Raw genomic sequence first — 17092 nt, 5'->3', positions numbered from 1 at the left:
GCCCTCCTGTGACGGATCGCTTCTTGTCAACATCAGCTCATTATCCAGGAAGTCAGTCTAGGAACACCTCGTTCAGTACTTTGAAGCTTGCATGCCTCAATGGCAAGTTTCTCACTTCCGGTGACAGGTTTACATCAATGACCTTCGACCGAAAGATTTTGCGTGGTGTTCGATGCCAAGTCCTTTATTCACACCATGTGAATTTTGCTGCAGTACCTTGAGGGTCATTATCATTATCAGTGATTCCTCTCGCGCCTGTTAACAACTTACATCATTGGCTGGTAATCAGGTGATGTCTTTCCATGTTCGACTCCAGAACATCTCTCACATGGATCGACTTGTACTTCGAGTGAATATCGAACGAGATTGAAGACCCCGGATATAGTTTCATCCATCCGGGCTATGATATATATTCAGTGAAATAAAGACATCAAATGTACATTATTGCTGCACAGATAATCATCTAATCAAAGGGATGATGACTCTACCAGAATCATCAGTCTACACTTAGACGATTGTCTGTCCTATGTACATGAAAATGAATTTATAAAGCTGAGCATGGGAATGCCCGCCTCGGCTAGATCATGAAAATATTATGGAGATAATGTATTGTATTGTATCTTATTACAGGTCTCCTCCCAGCTTGAAAGAACTTCGGATCCTCATAATAAAGCATTTCACCCGACATCAAAAGATTAACGACCTTATTCTTTAGGGGGCAATTGTTATAGACATTTTTGGGCACTACAACCCCAAGCATAAAATGTCCATAAACCAAGGGCTCCTAAGTCCCTAAAAGTGTTGTTCTAACCCCTAAAGGAACAAGGTCAACTGATTACAACTTCTCCCAGAAGTTCTCCATGAAAAACTGCTCAAAACTCGTTAAAACAGGATCATTTCAGCTGCTCCAATAGGCAAAGTGCGTTGCATCTCACCTAAATACACTATGTGGGTGCATTGCATTTCAAAAAGCCCTTCTATGAAGGAGATGGAGAAGGAGAACATGCTAGAAGATGCCTAAGGATCTGAGGAGATAATATGATCATTGGGAAAGAATATGAAGGAACACTGGATCATACAAAAAAATGGAAGATCATGACCACATTGAAGACTCCTTATCTTTAAGTCATAAGGAGGAGGAAGAAGAAGAACATGCACCATCTTTTCAATAAGACACAAAGAACACAACAACAAAATGTGACTTAACATTTCCATGTCATCAGTGTCATGTCATGTTGTGTAATTATCCATCATGTGCAACATCATTCATGGATTATGTAATTATATATTGGAAAATTTAATGTAAAGTGGATGTCCAAGAGTCATCTAAGAATCATGTAGGTATTCGAAAAGTCATGAGAAGTCAAATAGTCATGAGGGTAGTCCAAGAGTCTTAATGGAGGTGAAGGATCATCCAATTTGTTATATATATATGCCCTCATTGTTCATGCAAGAGACTTTTCGCTTTGGCTTCTCCCATAAGGCATCAGAGAGGAAGAATCAATACTTTTGGGGAGCAAGTCATGGCTCCAATGCTTCACTATTAGAGCTAGTCATGTTCTTTGTATTCATGTACCTTAGGACTTCTAATTAATACTTGAAGCCTAATGGCTAACACGTTTTCATGCATGTATTGTGAATATTTGTAATAATGTTATGTGAATGATTATGATTATGCTTACTTCCACCTATACTAAATTAGTTGAGTTATTTGGGTTATTTTAGCGTTTATCTTATTGAAAATGTGTTATAATAGTTGTAACAATCATTGCATCTATGTGCACTATTCTACTTGATGTTAGGCGATTCTCTTTTCTCTTGTGTGCACCTCTACTAGGGTGGTACTATTACCTCTCTCTTAGAGGCTCACCCACAGCTCACCTTTACTCCCTGTACAAAAGAAGAACATTGATACACCTGCAACTGAACAATCACCAGACAAACTTACTTGATTTTCACAAAGGCACATAGGTGCTTCTCTCTCTTGCTAACAACTAAAGCAAAGACAAATCTATAAGAATATATGAAAATCGGTTCGATACTCCAGTTGTCTCCTATTCCAAATGTTTTGAGGTGTAATTGGGACTTCACATCAGGGATACCACCTTGGTTGATTAATTTCTAGCACCATTAACAAACTTTGATCCTCACACCACTCATTATGTGGTTTTCAGGATAGTAATTGTCAGTTTTGGTTATATATTTAATTAATATTAGTTTAGTGGTTTGTCTAAATTTCTCCTTGTCAAGTTTTCTTGGAGGTTCTACTAACGCATGGCCCCATGACAACACTTTCTCTAGTCGAAGAGGTGGCACACCATAGGATTCCTCCCCTAAGCATCATCATATCTTTGGTTGGGACTCCGTTGCAAACTTTTTTTATTCTATGCCTTTGAAAATTAAAAAGAAAATCTGCACTCTTAAAGCAAAGGAATTTGGACAAAGCTTATACTACTCAGATTCATAAGCTATTGGTAGTGGTATCACTATCTAGGTATTTGATCTAGGTAAATGGAGGAGGATATGACTATACTTTCTCTTCAATTTCAACTCATAGACAGATGGTGAATCTTCTTCATATGGTGTTGTAAGATAAACATGTGGACAATTATAAGCCATTTTCTAGTTAAGAGGATATAAAGTGGATCCTACAGGATATTCGATATCACATGGATGAAATAGAGGTTCGTCTGAACAAAATGGATGGTTATATAATTTCACATCTTGATACTGAATCCAAGGCACCTCGGGATGGGGAAGCGGTCATCAATGCTCCTCCAGTTAACATTTTTATCGTACCTCCATCTCTAGAGCTCCCGATGATTAATTATCTTAGATGGCTGAGTATGTAGCTATTTTTTCCTCTTGTCGAATGTATGGAATCTCGTCTTTATGGTGTCATGGTCAACTATGTTTTATGTTTATGTTGTTTCAGTATTCTCTTAGTCATACTGGTATTCTTAGGATGTTTTGTGTTGTTTAGCCGTAATCTCTAGTTTTTTTGGTGATGTCAATCAACCACTGGGTCATCGTGATAAAATATGTGGTTGATATTTGTCAGAAAGTCCCCTATCTTCTGACAAGGTCAACATGGTTTTCAAAAGTCTCCCAAATTTAATCTTGCTCTTCTTATTAGTACAATATCAAAAGACAAACATTACACAAAAAAATGGATAAATTCAATTATTTTTAATAAGTTAAAATATTATTATTATTATTATTGTTGTTGTTGTTGTTGTTTTTAGAAAAAGTAAGATTGTTACATGAAGTTATAATATCATTTTAGGGAAACTATCTTCTAAAATGTTGATTTTGTGCCTTTTTAACAAACTTGATATATGTGTGCCTGTATGGTTGAGCAAAGGGAAGGTTCTTGTGAGTTTCCTCACATATGGTAGGATTGTTACATGAAGTCATAATTACATTTTATGGATGGAAATTGTGTTCTAAAATGTGAGTTGGTCTTCTTTTTAACAAACTTCATATATTTGTGTGTATGGCTAGGGAGGGGAAAGGCTCATGTGAGTTTGCCTCATGTATTGATATAAAAGCTTGACCATCTTATAAGTTTTTAATTAGTGATAGCTTTAAATAATGCCCAATTATATTGAAATCACATGGAAACCATTAGCATTTCATAAATTTAACTAATTCTTCATATTTCCACATTGTTTACGTTGTACCTATCAGAATTAGCTTTGACAACTCATAACAATGTGAAACTATTAAGATCAAAATTGTAAAAAAGGATAATGATTCTCTTGATAATAGAGGTTCCCTGTATTGTGAAATTATGAAAATCAATAAAATCAAAACCATGTAACATTCTACAATTTGCTTCGATTTTGATTTTGTAAGATCTTTAGTTTACTTTGACTATTTTGTTTTGTTTTTTCAATTTCGATATTTTTCGAGGAAATTTGAATTTGAAATAATATTAATTATTCTACAAATTAACTGATTTGCATTTCATAGTTTTTTATAATAGAATGGTTTAATATGGTAGTATCATGAAGGTATTAATTTTGTTTGTAACATAAGTTTGTAAGGTGGTCAACAAGATTTAGCCACGTTTAAATTATTTGTGTTTTATTTTTCCTTACGATTTTTTTTTTAATGTTTTTAGTTTCTATTGATATTATTTTTTGAATTTTTTATATAATTTTTTATAAAAATACATTTTCCTGTTACTTAAATTATATTTTGAAATGTAAATTAATTAAATACTCTAAAAATAATTTTTAAAAATTAATTAAATAATTTTAATAATTAAAAGATACCACTGCAATTTTTTTTTGTAAATTTATAGGATTCCTTTTCTGAAGTTATCTATGCAGAATCATTTTTTTGATACCTTGTCTGAAGTTATGTATAAATGCTTTGTTTGAACTTTTATCTACATATCATGTAGATTTACCAGAAATTAACCTTGGTGATACCTTGTCTGAATTTATGTATAAATACTTTGTTTGAACTTCTATCTACATATCATGTAGCTTCACCGGAAATTGATCTTGGTGATGAAGATGATGCACTTCACTAGTTTTTGTTAATTGATCAAGTATTACCATGCCCACCACACACTGCTATACATAAATTACTGGTATGACTATCTACACTATGCACCAATTGTAAATTCCAACTGCAAAATATTTTTTAACAAACATTCTAAAATGAGGTAAAGGGATATATTTGTAAGTAATTTAAACTTGCATTTGATTTAAACTTCCACTATGATTATTAGATTACTAGTATATGAATTTGAAATATGACTACTACACTATATGGATAACTGCAAGTGGAATATAACAATATTTATAAGTACAGAATACTTGTGTGGATAGTTGCAAGTGGAATATATCAATATTTATGATTGTAGAATAATTATGTGGATAATTCCATGTGGATAATCCCAAGTGGATAATCCCAAGTTTCGGGTTGTGAGTTTCAAGAAATTCATGGAACTTAGATTTGTGCTATGGGAAGAAACTACTAGATGTTTTTCCTTACCAGTGCTTTCCCTCAAACCATAAGGGAATCTTATATCTAGGTTTTTATATTGCATAGAATCTTAAAATCAATCCATATTTTCTCTAATTTAGCAACCCTAAGGTAATCCTATACATAGGTTTTCCTAATGCATAGATGCTTAAAATTAATCCATCTTTTCTCTAATTTAGCCTAGTCAAGGTGACATTCACCATTTGAAGCCTCCATCAATGTGTACTTCACTCTTATGTTGAGGCCCAACAAGGCGTCGAAGCTTCGATGCTTGACCTCTACATCGATGAGCACCACTTTGAATTTAAACATATCTAAGGCTAACTGTATGTTTATTTTTGATACCTCCCTTACCAGATGTGATTACCATAATTCCAAGGTTTCACTGACTAACTCGAGTCCCTTATGACACTGCAGAATGCTTGGAGATGCCCTTCATTTCCTTATTGCTCTTGGGGTTACGACTAGAGCTCTATTGGGTCCCTATAATACTAGTGATTACTATTGTATTTATACCCCTTATTAATATTGTTGTGCCCCTCTTGCCCCCATATGTTTATTACTGTGCCCCATATAATCCCTCTATTGTTATTTTTGTGGCTTTATATTATTATTGTTAGGTCGGTTAGATTATATTGTGACTCCTTAGACTCCTATATATAGAAATGAGGTTTTTTCATTTGAATCATCCAAGAATTGTTCATTTATGTAATGTAAAGGAGGTTTCCCCCTCGAAGAGGCTAAATTCTAAGGCGTTGATCTATCTTTTCTATCTTTTCTTGAGCTGGTTTCATAACATTTGGTATCAGAGCTATTGTACCCAAGGATTGTAGCCATTGGAATCCTAGTACAACATCAACACCTCCCATTGGAATGGAAAGCATTAACATTTGGTATCAGAGCTGATTATCTTTCCTGGTTTCCCTGCAATACCCCTTAATTCAACTTCCTTTCCTTCCATAGAAAATTTTTCTTGCTAACCTGAATGCCTTTTCTAATGAACCAGGTTCCCAAAGGCGAACATCATGTTGGATATTATCCTTTAAAGACCCTATGAACACATCAATCATATGCTCCTCTGGAATATCTTTTACCCTTATGTTCAATTTTTGGAACTCCTCAATGTGCTCCATTATTGAACCCTTTTGTTTGAGACTTATCAATTGGCTAAAAAAAGTGTTACTTTTTGTATCCTCATAATGTGCTATCAATTCTTCCGTAAAAATTGCCCAAGTGATAAATTGTTTACGAGAGCAAAGCCATTGATACCATACAAACTGATTTGGTTCCAAATATAAACCTGCCATACGTACCTTTTATGTGTTTTTCACATTATTGAGATCGACGAATTACTCCGTCTATAATATCCATGTGGCGGGATCCTTACCATCAAACATCCTCATATCGATTTTTGGAATATGGTGGGTCTTCGATCCAACATGAGAGTCTATGGAATCATGATTAACATTTCTTTTGTTCACATCATGAGTTTCCTTTACAACCTTTTCACCATTAGTAAGTATTTCTTGTAGAAAAATTGTCAAATCTGTCTTCAAATCTGCCATGTCTGTCTTCAAATCTGCCATGTCTCTCTTCAAACCTGTCTTCGAATCTGCCAAAACATGATGAGGAAGGAAAAATTATATTGGAACCGGAAGCAGTCACAGAAACAAGAACTCGACATCTACGAAATCGATCAATTTCAGAGTATCTTATCAAGTGGAAGAACTTATCAGCTGAAGATTCGACATGGGAGGATGAGAATTTTATCCAGAAGTATCCAGAACTACACAAGCGTTGAGGACAACACTTTTTTGAAGGAGCGGGGCATGTTGGGTCACTATAATACTAGTTATTACCCCATTACTATTGTAGTTATACCCCTTATTAATATTGTTGTGCCCCTATTGCCCCCATATTTTTATTATTGTGCCCCATAGAATCCCTCTACTGTTATTTTTGTGGCTTTATATTATTATTGTTAGGTCAACTAGATTATATTGTGACTCCTTAGAATCCTATATATAGAAAGGAGGTTTTGTCATTTGAATCATCCAAGAATTGTTCATTTATGTAATGTAAAGGAGGTTGCCCCCTCGAAGAGGCTGAATTCTAAGGCATGGATCTATCTTTTATATCTTTTCTTGAGTTGGTTTCATAACAAGCTCACTTTACATCAACAACAATAATTAAAATGAAATAAAAAACAATAATGGACAATAAATAGTGTTAAGTGCTATTTATATGTAGTAAAAATTTTAATTTCACAATGTCTCCATAGTTACCTTTGAACATTTTGTAGTACCATTTATTTCCAAATCTGAAAGGAGAACCATACTACATATGCAATTCTCGGTAATTTATGGGTATTTTTTGGTGCTAAGTGCCATCCTTCATTTGAATTTTCTATGTTGACCCACCTTATGAATATCACCCTATCAATCGACAAGCCATATCCATGGCATATAATAATGGCTGCATGGTAAAATGAGCTCAATGGTGTTTTTGGCTTCCATAGAACCCATGTTGGTACCAGCTTATGGGGAGAATTTATCTATCACTGGTAACATGACTACATCAATTTTGCCACTCTCTTCTTCTCATCATATTGTAAGAATATCTTCCTTCTCAACATTTTTCAAAAGATTGCTCATTGTACCATTGAATTTAACTATGAATGGCGAATGAGAAGATCTTTAGGATTATTTAGATGTACCTTTTAGGTAGTGGTGGGTTGGCATGGAGTTACATGACTTTCTATGGAATCTCCATAAGTCTATAATGACCATTATCACAGGGTTTTCTTAGATGTGACCATCTAGAGTGTCAATGCCTAAACACTTACCACAAAAATAAAATTGCATGACAAATTGAAGTGTTGTAGATTTATTTAATTTTAAATTATTATATTTCAAAATTTACATTTATTTTTCACATATAATTTAAAATTTAAGTTAATTTAATTTTCATTTACAATGGTGAAGATGCACAATTTTCATTGCACAATAGGTGGATTTTTTCGTGGCCAAGGGGCTAGTGATTTGAAATAGTTGGTGTACAGTGATTTTATCTCATTGACCATTACTAGCTTCTCCCAATGCAAGGTGTAATTCTCACCATCTACTTGTACTTCATCTTCTGGTTTTCTCTCTACATTAGCAAAAAGTAATTATGTCTATAGTGAGACCAATGCAGTGTTGAATGGATTTCTTGTTATCGAAGGTGATTCAATTATTATCTTTAGAAGGGCATGCCATCTACATTTCAAACCAATCTATATTTAAATGTTGTAAATTATTACACCCAGAACAAAAAGTTCAAGGATGAATCTGTAATAGAGTAATTTATAGAATTCAACCTATATTGTCCTTATTCTCTTTGATACTAGTGTGTTTTAATTCATTTATATTGAACTCAATAACCTTTCTAAGTTCCAATGCTGAAGAAATACTCAGTGTGCCTTTTTATGACATCATTCCCATACCTCTTTAGCATTATTAAATTACTAGTGATTGCAGCTATCAACTGAGTGGAATTTTAGTCCATCAAAGGTGAATTATAGCACCCTTTGTTCAAAAAATCCATTATTTTTCACTGGCATGTGTTAGTCACTACAACTTGTGTCATATCCACTCTTCCTTAATGCGATTTACAAGAATTTGGCTTCATATCTTTTATTAAGTACAGAATTTTGTTTTGCACATTTTTCATATTAGAGAAATGTTGATTTTTTATGTCATATAAAATGTGCTTGCAAATCTAGTGTTTTATTTTTTCATTTAGGAGTTAACTTGCTTGTGACACAAATAGTTTCTTTCCAATGAAACAAAAAATACTACCTTTGAATTATCAATGCATTTTTCTCATATTTAAGCAACATGTTTCTCCCCCCTAACACATTTTAGTTGTTAAATTTTAATGTTACAGAATATGAAAGAAAGAAAAACACCCTACTAATTTTCAAAAGTCATATTTTGTGTATTTTCATTTTTTATTAATAAAAAACTTTGTATGTATTTTTAATGAAATATATATGATTGTCAAAAACTCTTACAAGTGTAAAATAGTGTTTGATCCTATACAACAATTGAAATATTGTATTTCGTTATGTGTACAATATTTTACTTCTTTTTCTACAATATGCAATCTTGCTAGTGAAGTGGGCTTTTAGTTAAACAAAATTGAGACAATAAATAATGATATCAATAACAATGAATTCCATTTCCTTAGTGGGGTTGATGGATGAGGCGGGTCAAGGGAATAGGGTGAGTTCCAAAGACCCCATCGACCTTCCTACCAATGAATATGGGTGGCATGACACCACACATATATGGAAAATATTATGCATTTACTAATTATTGAGTTTGGAATGATGGAAATTGTTAATTTCTTTGTGAATTTCATTAATTTATTTCATGCTTGTTTGGGTGGTAAGGGAGGTGGGGATTTGGCAGATTTCTTGGCAATTTTAGTCAGTGAATTTAATCTTGAGTAGATATTTTGGTCAAGGTGTTGCAAGTAAATTAAGGTTGCATGAACCTAGGTCCTACTGCATGCAATATTAAACCTAGGATCTAAGAATTCAGAACAAACACTTGGCTTTGTGGGAAATTCAAGAAGAGTTCTATCACACAATTCTCTGTGCATGCATTGGGATTCACCCCCTACACTACTCATTTTTTCCCTCAATTTCGTGTTGTTCAGGTTGCCTCTCTATTTGTGGATCCTTAGGGCTACATTTGTAGAGTATGTTTCCTTTGCCTATGTATGTTGGAAATTAGTTAGGGATCAACTATTAATATTTGGGTAGGGTTACCTTGTAATTCATTTTATATTATTTGGGTGGAATTTGTTCCTATTTTTATGAAACATTGTTTTATGTTGGGCTATGTTAGCTGGAAGCCGATAAACTCTGGGTTTATTCCCTGGGGTTGGAGGCCTATGTACCAGGCCAAATTTTGTGGTGTGGCCCTTTTATATGTTCAATTGGGTGGTGAGGGGCTATGGGTGAAGGGAGTGGCCTCTACCTAGGTACAATAGATGTCATGGAAAGATAAAAATCCATAATGATAGTCTTGCAGTGTTGTCTCATTCTACAAAATGGAAGAACGAAGGTTCTTCTAGTGGTGAAAAACATGTTTCTTTTGGACCTTGGATCGATTGTACTGCATCAATATTCATAATTCCACATCAATGATGGGATAGAAATGCAATGAGGAATGGAGGCCAGCTTGAACAACATAGGTTGGGTGATTGTGACCTCGGAGAAGTGGTTGACCCATGCTCCCAACATATTGTAGGAAGTATTGTTCAAGGCCCCTCACTAAAAACGATGGATAATCAACTTGGTAAAATAAATCGTCTTCTAGAATGTATCAGTGAGGATCACCATGAAGACCAAAATGAAATTATCAATTTTATGGATGATCTCTAACATAATCAATGGCATATGCAAGACTAGTTGGTCAGTCTCTAGAGACGTCAAGTAACAATACAAGATAAACTTGACCACCTTGAAGGTCATCTTGCATTAATGGAGAAGCATGTCCATTGTGACTTTAAATCCCCTCCATTTCTTTGTTCTTGTCCTGCTAATCCTGCTCCAACTAGTCCTTCTAAAGTTTCATGGTTGTAGGTAGAATTTTGAATTTAAACACTTTATGGTTTATCTAGTCTCTCAATTTATCGTTATTAAGTATGCTTAGGTGATTGCTTATCTGTTTTGGTTTATATCTATTAACCAACAAAGTTTCTAAGAGAGAGGCCAACACATTTTTGAAAAAATGTAATCGTTGTTGTTATTTTTCTAATTAAATAGAAACGATTTGTCTTATAAACAAAAGCAATGACATTCCATGAGAACCATATCCATTCTCTTCCTTAGACATGATTTATAGGATTTTGACTTCATATATTTCATAATGTAAATATATTTTTTTATATATATTTTGTATCCTAGAGAAATATTGATGTTTTATGAATCATATAAAATGCACTTGCAAATATGGTATTTTCTCTTTTTAGGAGTCAACTTGTTTGTAATATATAGGGTCTCTTTCCAATGCACAACCATTTCTATTTTTGAATTATCAATGTATTTTTCTCATATCAAAGGGATATGTTTCTCCCTAACATGTTTCAATTGTTAAATTTTAAACATACAAAAGATGAAAGAAAGAACAACACAATACATATTTTCAAAATTCATATTCTGTGTCTTCATATTTTTTTATTAATAAAATGCTTTCTATTTATTTTTAAAGAAATATACAAGGCTATCAAAAATCGATCCAATCTTCTCATCTATTGGTGTCTCAGATCCTAAAATTTGTAGAGACTCTTCCCTTGTTTTCTTAGCTCTCTTTTTCTTTGGTGAATTCTTGAAGGAAATGTGTTTGGTAATAGTTATGATTTTGAGATTTGTTTTGGGGCAATTCATGGTATTCCTCCTCATGGAAATTTCCTTCCATATCTTAATTTTGAAGAGAAGGAATATTTTCAAATATTCTTTATTGAAAAGTTCTTCTGAGAGGATGAATCATAATAATGGTGCAAGTTGGTTTCAAGTTGCATGAGAATTTATAGAACAAAATTTAGTCTTGATATTGTTTTGCCACAGGGTTGTCTTCTACTAGATACTATTCCTTTCATCTATTCCATCTTTAGTAGAAAAACTTGTGATTGGGGAGAGGACCTTCAAGGAGAACCTTTATTTTTATTCACTAAAGGAAAATCATAGCGTGTACCTTTCAAGCTTTGGAATTGGCTCAAATCTATTAATTTCATTTAGAAGAGTCTTTTTTTTTTTCTTTTCCCTTTTGTATATGGTTATGATGCTGGGGAAACATGGGGGACACAAGTTGCCTCATTCTTCTCTTTTGGTTGTTGGGGTCTGGAAATGAAAATGGATTAAATGACCTACCTAGGAGTAGATTCTTCATATAAGTGGAATATTTTTGTACTCTAAAGGTTTCTCCTATGATCCATCCATTAGAATTAGGTTCAGTAATGGTAGAAATGGTTTAAAAAGAGTTAAATCCAAGAATACATTAGGATACAATAGATTTGTATATCTTAGTTGATATTAGAGGCCATTAGGTGCGAACCAATGAAATTCTCAATCTAAATGAAATCTAAATTGTGCCTACATTGTTAGGATATTCCGACACATAGGATATAGTTAAGTTCAACTTGGTCTAGTATAGAGTTAGGTTAGAGTTAGGTAAAGTGTGTTTCTTTACCGTTGTACATTTTGTAACTTACAATCCGACGGTCACGATATGTAGTGATCCGACGGTTCACTCTTACCTCGGTATTACCGACACTTGATCCGTGGCTTGACACCCGATTGGTCCATGAGTTCTATTTAAAGCGCATGGAGGGTCATTGTTCGGATAGTCCGCGCATGAGAGAAGCTTATGTAAATTTTCATTCTTTGATTAATAAATTGCCTGTAGTACCCACGTTGGGACAGGCCGTGGACTGTTTCCCTCCTTGCACTCTGAGGGTTTTAACCATGTCAAAAATACTGGTGTATTGATTTGAGATCTGGTTGTGAGCGGTGTCCTTTTGGTATTCTTTCTGTGGAAGTTACCCTGTAAATTCCTACATGGTATCAGAGCTATTTGAGGGCCGCGTCCGTTGGTGATCCAAATCTGAAGTCGGTAGAACTGCATGCGGCTGTCGTTTCCTAGATCTGTTGTTTCTGACTGCTTTCGGGCCGAGAGGACTGCTCTGTTGCGTTCGGAGCATCTGTTCCAGTGAGGAACCCCTTTCGTTTCACGCGAAAAGGTTTCCGGTAGCCCTAGCTGCGTCCTTTTTCAGATCGGGAGGTATACAGTGTTTTTTTTGCAGTTTACTGTTATTTTCTCTCTTCTTATTTCGGTCTCAGTTTATTTAGTCTTTTTTTTAACCGGATCTATACCTTTCATTTCTGTGTATGCTCTTTGCCCTGTGACTCTGTGCGATCTGGGCAAATCAGAAACAGAAAGGAAAGATTTTTCTCATGCGTATGCTCTTTTCCCTGCACCTTAGTGTGATCTCGGAAAATCAGAAACATTGAGAAAAATATTTAGTTTTTCGGCTAAAGCTAACTTTGAGATTTTTTTTAAAAATTTCTAGTTTTTTTTTTGGCTAAAGCTAACTTTGAGCCGTAAGGTTCGTTTTTCTTTGCATATTCATGTTGGGTTTTGTGTTTTGTGTTTTGTAGGGAAAAAGAGCTTTCTCAAGGCAAGCACGCAAACCAAGGCCCCCCCCCCTCTCTCTCTCTCTCTCTCTCTCTCTCTCTCTCTCTCTCAAATTTTTTGTATAGATCAATTGGTTCAAAGCTATGTTTTTCGAGATCTATCCATTGGAACACTTACTTTCAGCATCTTCAGTTTCAGTTTTTTTTTAAAATGGAAAGTCCATGCCAAGTCATTCTTGACAGCACTAACTACTTCCAATGGGTAGCCTACATGGGAGATTTACTTAGAAGTAAAGGTCTCTACAGAATAGCCACAGACCAAGAGAAGGAACCAAAAGATGAAGACAAGGCAGCAAAATGGGAAAATAGACAAGAACAAGCACGTGGTTTGATAGGGATGTTTGTTTCTCCTGATCTTAGATTCCACATTGCAGAACTTGAGACTCCTCATGAAGCATTAGAAAAACTTGCTAAAGTTTTTGGAATTAAAAATGAAATTAGAGCCCATCAACTTGAAAATGACCTGCTTACTTTGGATCCTCATAATTTTTCTTGCATTGAAGATTTCTTGTCCAAATTCAAGACCCTTAGATATCTCTTGGAAGGTGTTAAAGTTAAGAAAGAAGATGGTAACCTTATTTATTCCATCCTTACTAAGTTGGGACCAGCCTACTCTGTATTTGTTTCCACTTTCCATTCTACAAGGGAAGCTTTCATTTGTCAAGGACAAGAATACAAGGCCCCTTCCTTTGACTCCTTTTGTGATTCCTTAATAAGAGAACAAGAAAAACTCTTACACCTTGGTCTTCTTAATCTTGGAAACTCTTCCACGAAAGCGTTAGCCGCCCAGCAGCAACCAAATTCAAAGAATCGTAAGAAGTCATATCCTCAAAAGAATGGTCCTAAACCATCTCAGCCTCAAAATGAAAGATCATTTCAGCAAAATGATAAGACCAATAAAAACAAATGGAAGAAGTCTGATAGACATTGTAACTTTTGTAATCGAGATGGCCACTTAGAATCTAAATGCTTTAAGAAGATGGAAGCCTTGGAAGCCGCAATGAAGAAACATAACATCCATGTGGAGCCTACTTCAACTTCAACTTCCGGAATGGCACTTTCTGCATGTCATTATCAATCATCTCAGTCTGGTTATGCATTAAATGTATCTTCTTCTTCTTCTCATTCTCATGAGTGGCTCATTGATTCTGGAGCCTCTTGTCACATGGCCAAAAATCAAGCCATGTTTTCTTCTTTAAATGATTGTACCACCAAAAATATATATATTGGTGATGATAGATCTCTTAATGTTGTAGGGACTGGAACTGTTCATCTAGACAATGGTCAGTTTAATGATGTATTATGTGTTCCAACCTTATCCTACAACCTTCTATCTGTCTATCAGATAACTCATTCAGGTGAAGGTAAAATTGTTGAATTTTCACCTCATGATGTTGTAATCAAGGATCTAAAAGATCCTAAACGGATTCTAGCTACTGGTCTTGCTGATGATTCCAAAAGGTTGTATAAGTTTCACAACTTTGGGTCATCAAATCTTCCCTCAGTATTTGTTGCTCATAATGATGAAGTGAGCAAACTTTGGCATGAGCGATTTGGTCACTTAAACTATCGCTCCCTTCAGCATCTATGTAAAGAAAATATGGTGACAGGTCTTCCTATGGTATCTTGCAGAGATGGTGTTTGTTCCGGATGTGTACTCGGAAAACATCATCGGGACAGTTTTGACAAACGTGCCTCTTGGCACGCCTCAACCCCTTTACAGCTTGTGCACAGTGATTTATGTGGTCCTCTTCCTGTTGCTTCATTCTCTGGCTGCAAGTACTTCTTAACTTTCATTGATGATTTCTCCAGACACACTTGGGTATACTTCTTAAAACTCAAGAGTGAAGTATTTAACACTTTTTTGGCCTTCAAAGCCTTTGTTGAAAAACAATCTGGACATCAAATTCTTAAGCTAAGAACTGATAATGGTGGAGAATATGTTAAAAACACATTCATCAACTTTTGCACCGAAAATGGAATTCAAATGCAACATACTGTTCCATACACTCCACAACAAAATGGTGTAGCTGAAAGGAAAAATCGCACCTTAAAGGAAATGGCTAATTGTATGCTGCAATCTAAAGGACTCAGTCTTAGTTTTTGGGCCGAAGCAATTAATTGTGCAAATTATATAATCAATCGCACTCCTACTAAGGTTCTAGAGAATATCACTCTAGAAGAAGCTTGGAGTTCCATTAAACCAGATGTAAGTCACTTTCGTGTGTTTGGAAGTGAAGCATGGGCCCATATTCCAGATGAAAAGCATAAAGCTTTAGAACCTAAGAGTGAGAAATGTACTTTTGTTGGATATTCTGAAGATGTAAAAGGTTATAGACTTATTCCATTTAAGTCCAAAAATGTTATCATTAGAAGAGATGTAAAATTTGATGAAACTAAATCGGCCTACGAGCCTAGTCCGGCGGATGTGCCACCTCTTCCTATCTCTTCTACTTTTGAAAACATTTCTTCTTCAGATGATGAAAGCGAGGATGATAATCCTGCCCCACCTTCTCAGGATCCTCAACTTCCAAGATGGGTCTGTGCTACTCGGGTTGCAGCAGGTGATCTTGCCGGTGATCCTACAGATCAGCGACGTACACGTTCTCAGTTTGAAAGAGCCTCTTCTTTACTGGCTCAAGCTCCAGTAAATCATGATCCTGACACTTTGGCAGAAGCTTCAGGCCATCCACATTGGGAAGCAACTATGAATGAAGAATATCATTCATTGATGACAAATGATACATGGGATCTTGTTCCTCTACCAAAGGGACGCAAACTTGTTAGATGTAAATGGGTTTACAGAACCAAGTATGGACCAGATGGGAAAGTTGATAAACATAAAGCTCGTCTCGTTGCTAAGGGATTTTCACAGGTTGAAGGCATTGACTACACTGAAACCTTCTCCCCTGTTGCCAAAATGAACTCTATCCGCCTTGTTCTTTCCCTTGCTGCCTCTTTAAAATGGGAAGTCCATCAGATGGATGTTAAATCTGCCTTCTTGCATGGGGACTTGCAGGAAGAAATCTATATGGAACAACCCATTGGCTTCATACAAACAGAATCCAGCCTTGTTTGTCGACTTAAGAAATCCCTTTATGGCCTCAAGCAAGCTCCTCGGGCTTGGTATGCCAAAATGGATAGCTTTCTTTTAGAATCTGGCTTTTCTAGGTGTCATTCTGACAATACTATCTACACCAAGAAAGTGGGCAACTCTCTTATCATCCTTGTTATTTATGTTGATGATCTTATTCTTACTGGTAGTGATCCCAACCTTATAAACCATGTGAAGTCTAGCCTTAAAAAGAAATTTGAAATGACAGACTTAGGACACTTACACTATTTTCTTGGTCTTCAAGTCTTGCAATCCCAAGAGGGTATTTTCCTTTCCCAGTCCAAGTATGCTTGTGATATTCTTCGTCATTTTCACATGGAAGACTGTAAGCCAGCCCCTTCTCCCTTTCAGTCTGGAGTCAAACTTTCAGTCTCTTGCACTCCTCCTGAAGTTGATGCTACCTTATACCGTGAACTTGTCTGAAAACTCTTGTATTTAACCCATACTCGTCCTGATCTTTCCTTTGTTGTTGGCCTTGTTGCTCGTTTTATGCAAAACCCCCGTGAAAGTCATTGGAAAGAAGCTAAAAGAATACTTCGTTATGTTCGAGGTACAGTACAGTTTGGGATTCATTACAGTGCCAAAGCAGATCCTCTGTTAGTTGGTTTCACTGATTCTGATTGGGCTGGTGACCATGATGATCGGAAGTCTACTGCCGGTTATGTCTTCACTCTTGGTTCAGGACCTATTACATGGGCTTGTAAGAAACAGGCTGCCATTTCTCTTTTGTC

The sequence above is a fragment of the Pinus tabuliformis genome, chromosome 8 (genome assembly GCF_031772625.1).
Source record: "Pinus tabuliformis cultivar Carrire ecotype Pingquan chromosome 8, CPIR1, whole genome shotgun sequence".
In the NCBI taxonomy this organism is placed as follows: domain Eukaryota; kingdom Viridiplantae; phylum Streptophyta; class Pinopsida; order Pinales; family Pinaceae; genus Pinus; species Pinus tabuliformis.
This window is presented reverse-complemented; position numbering follows the sequence as displayed.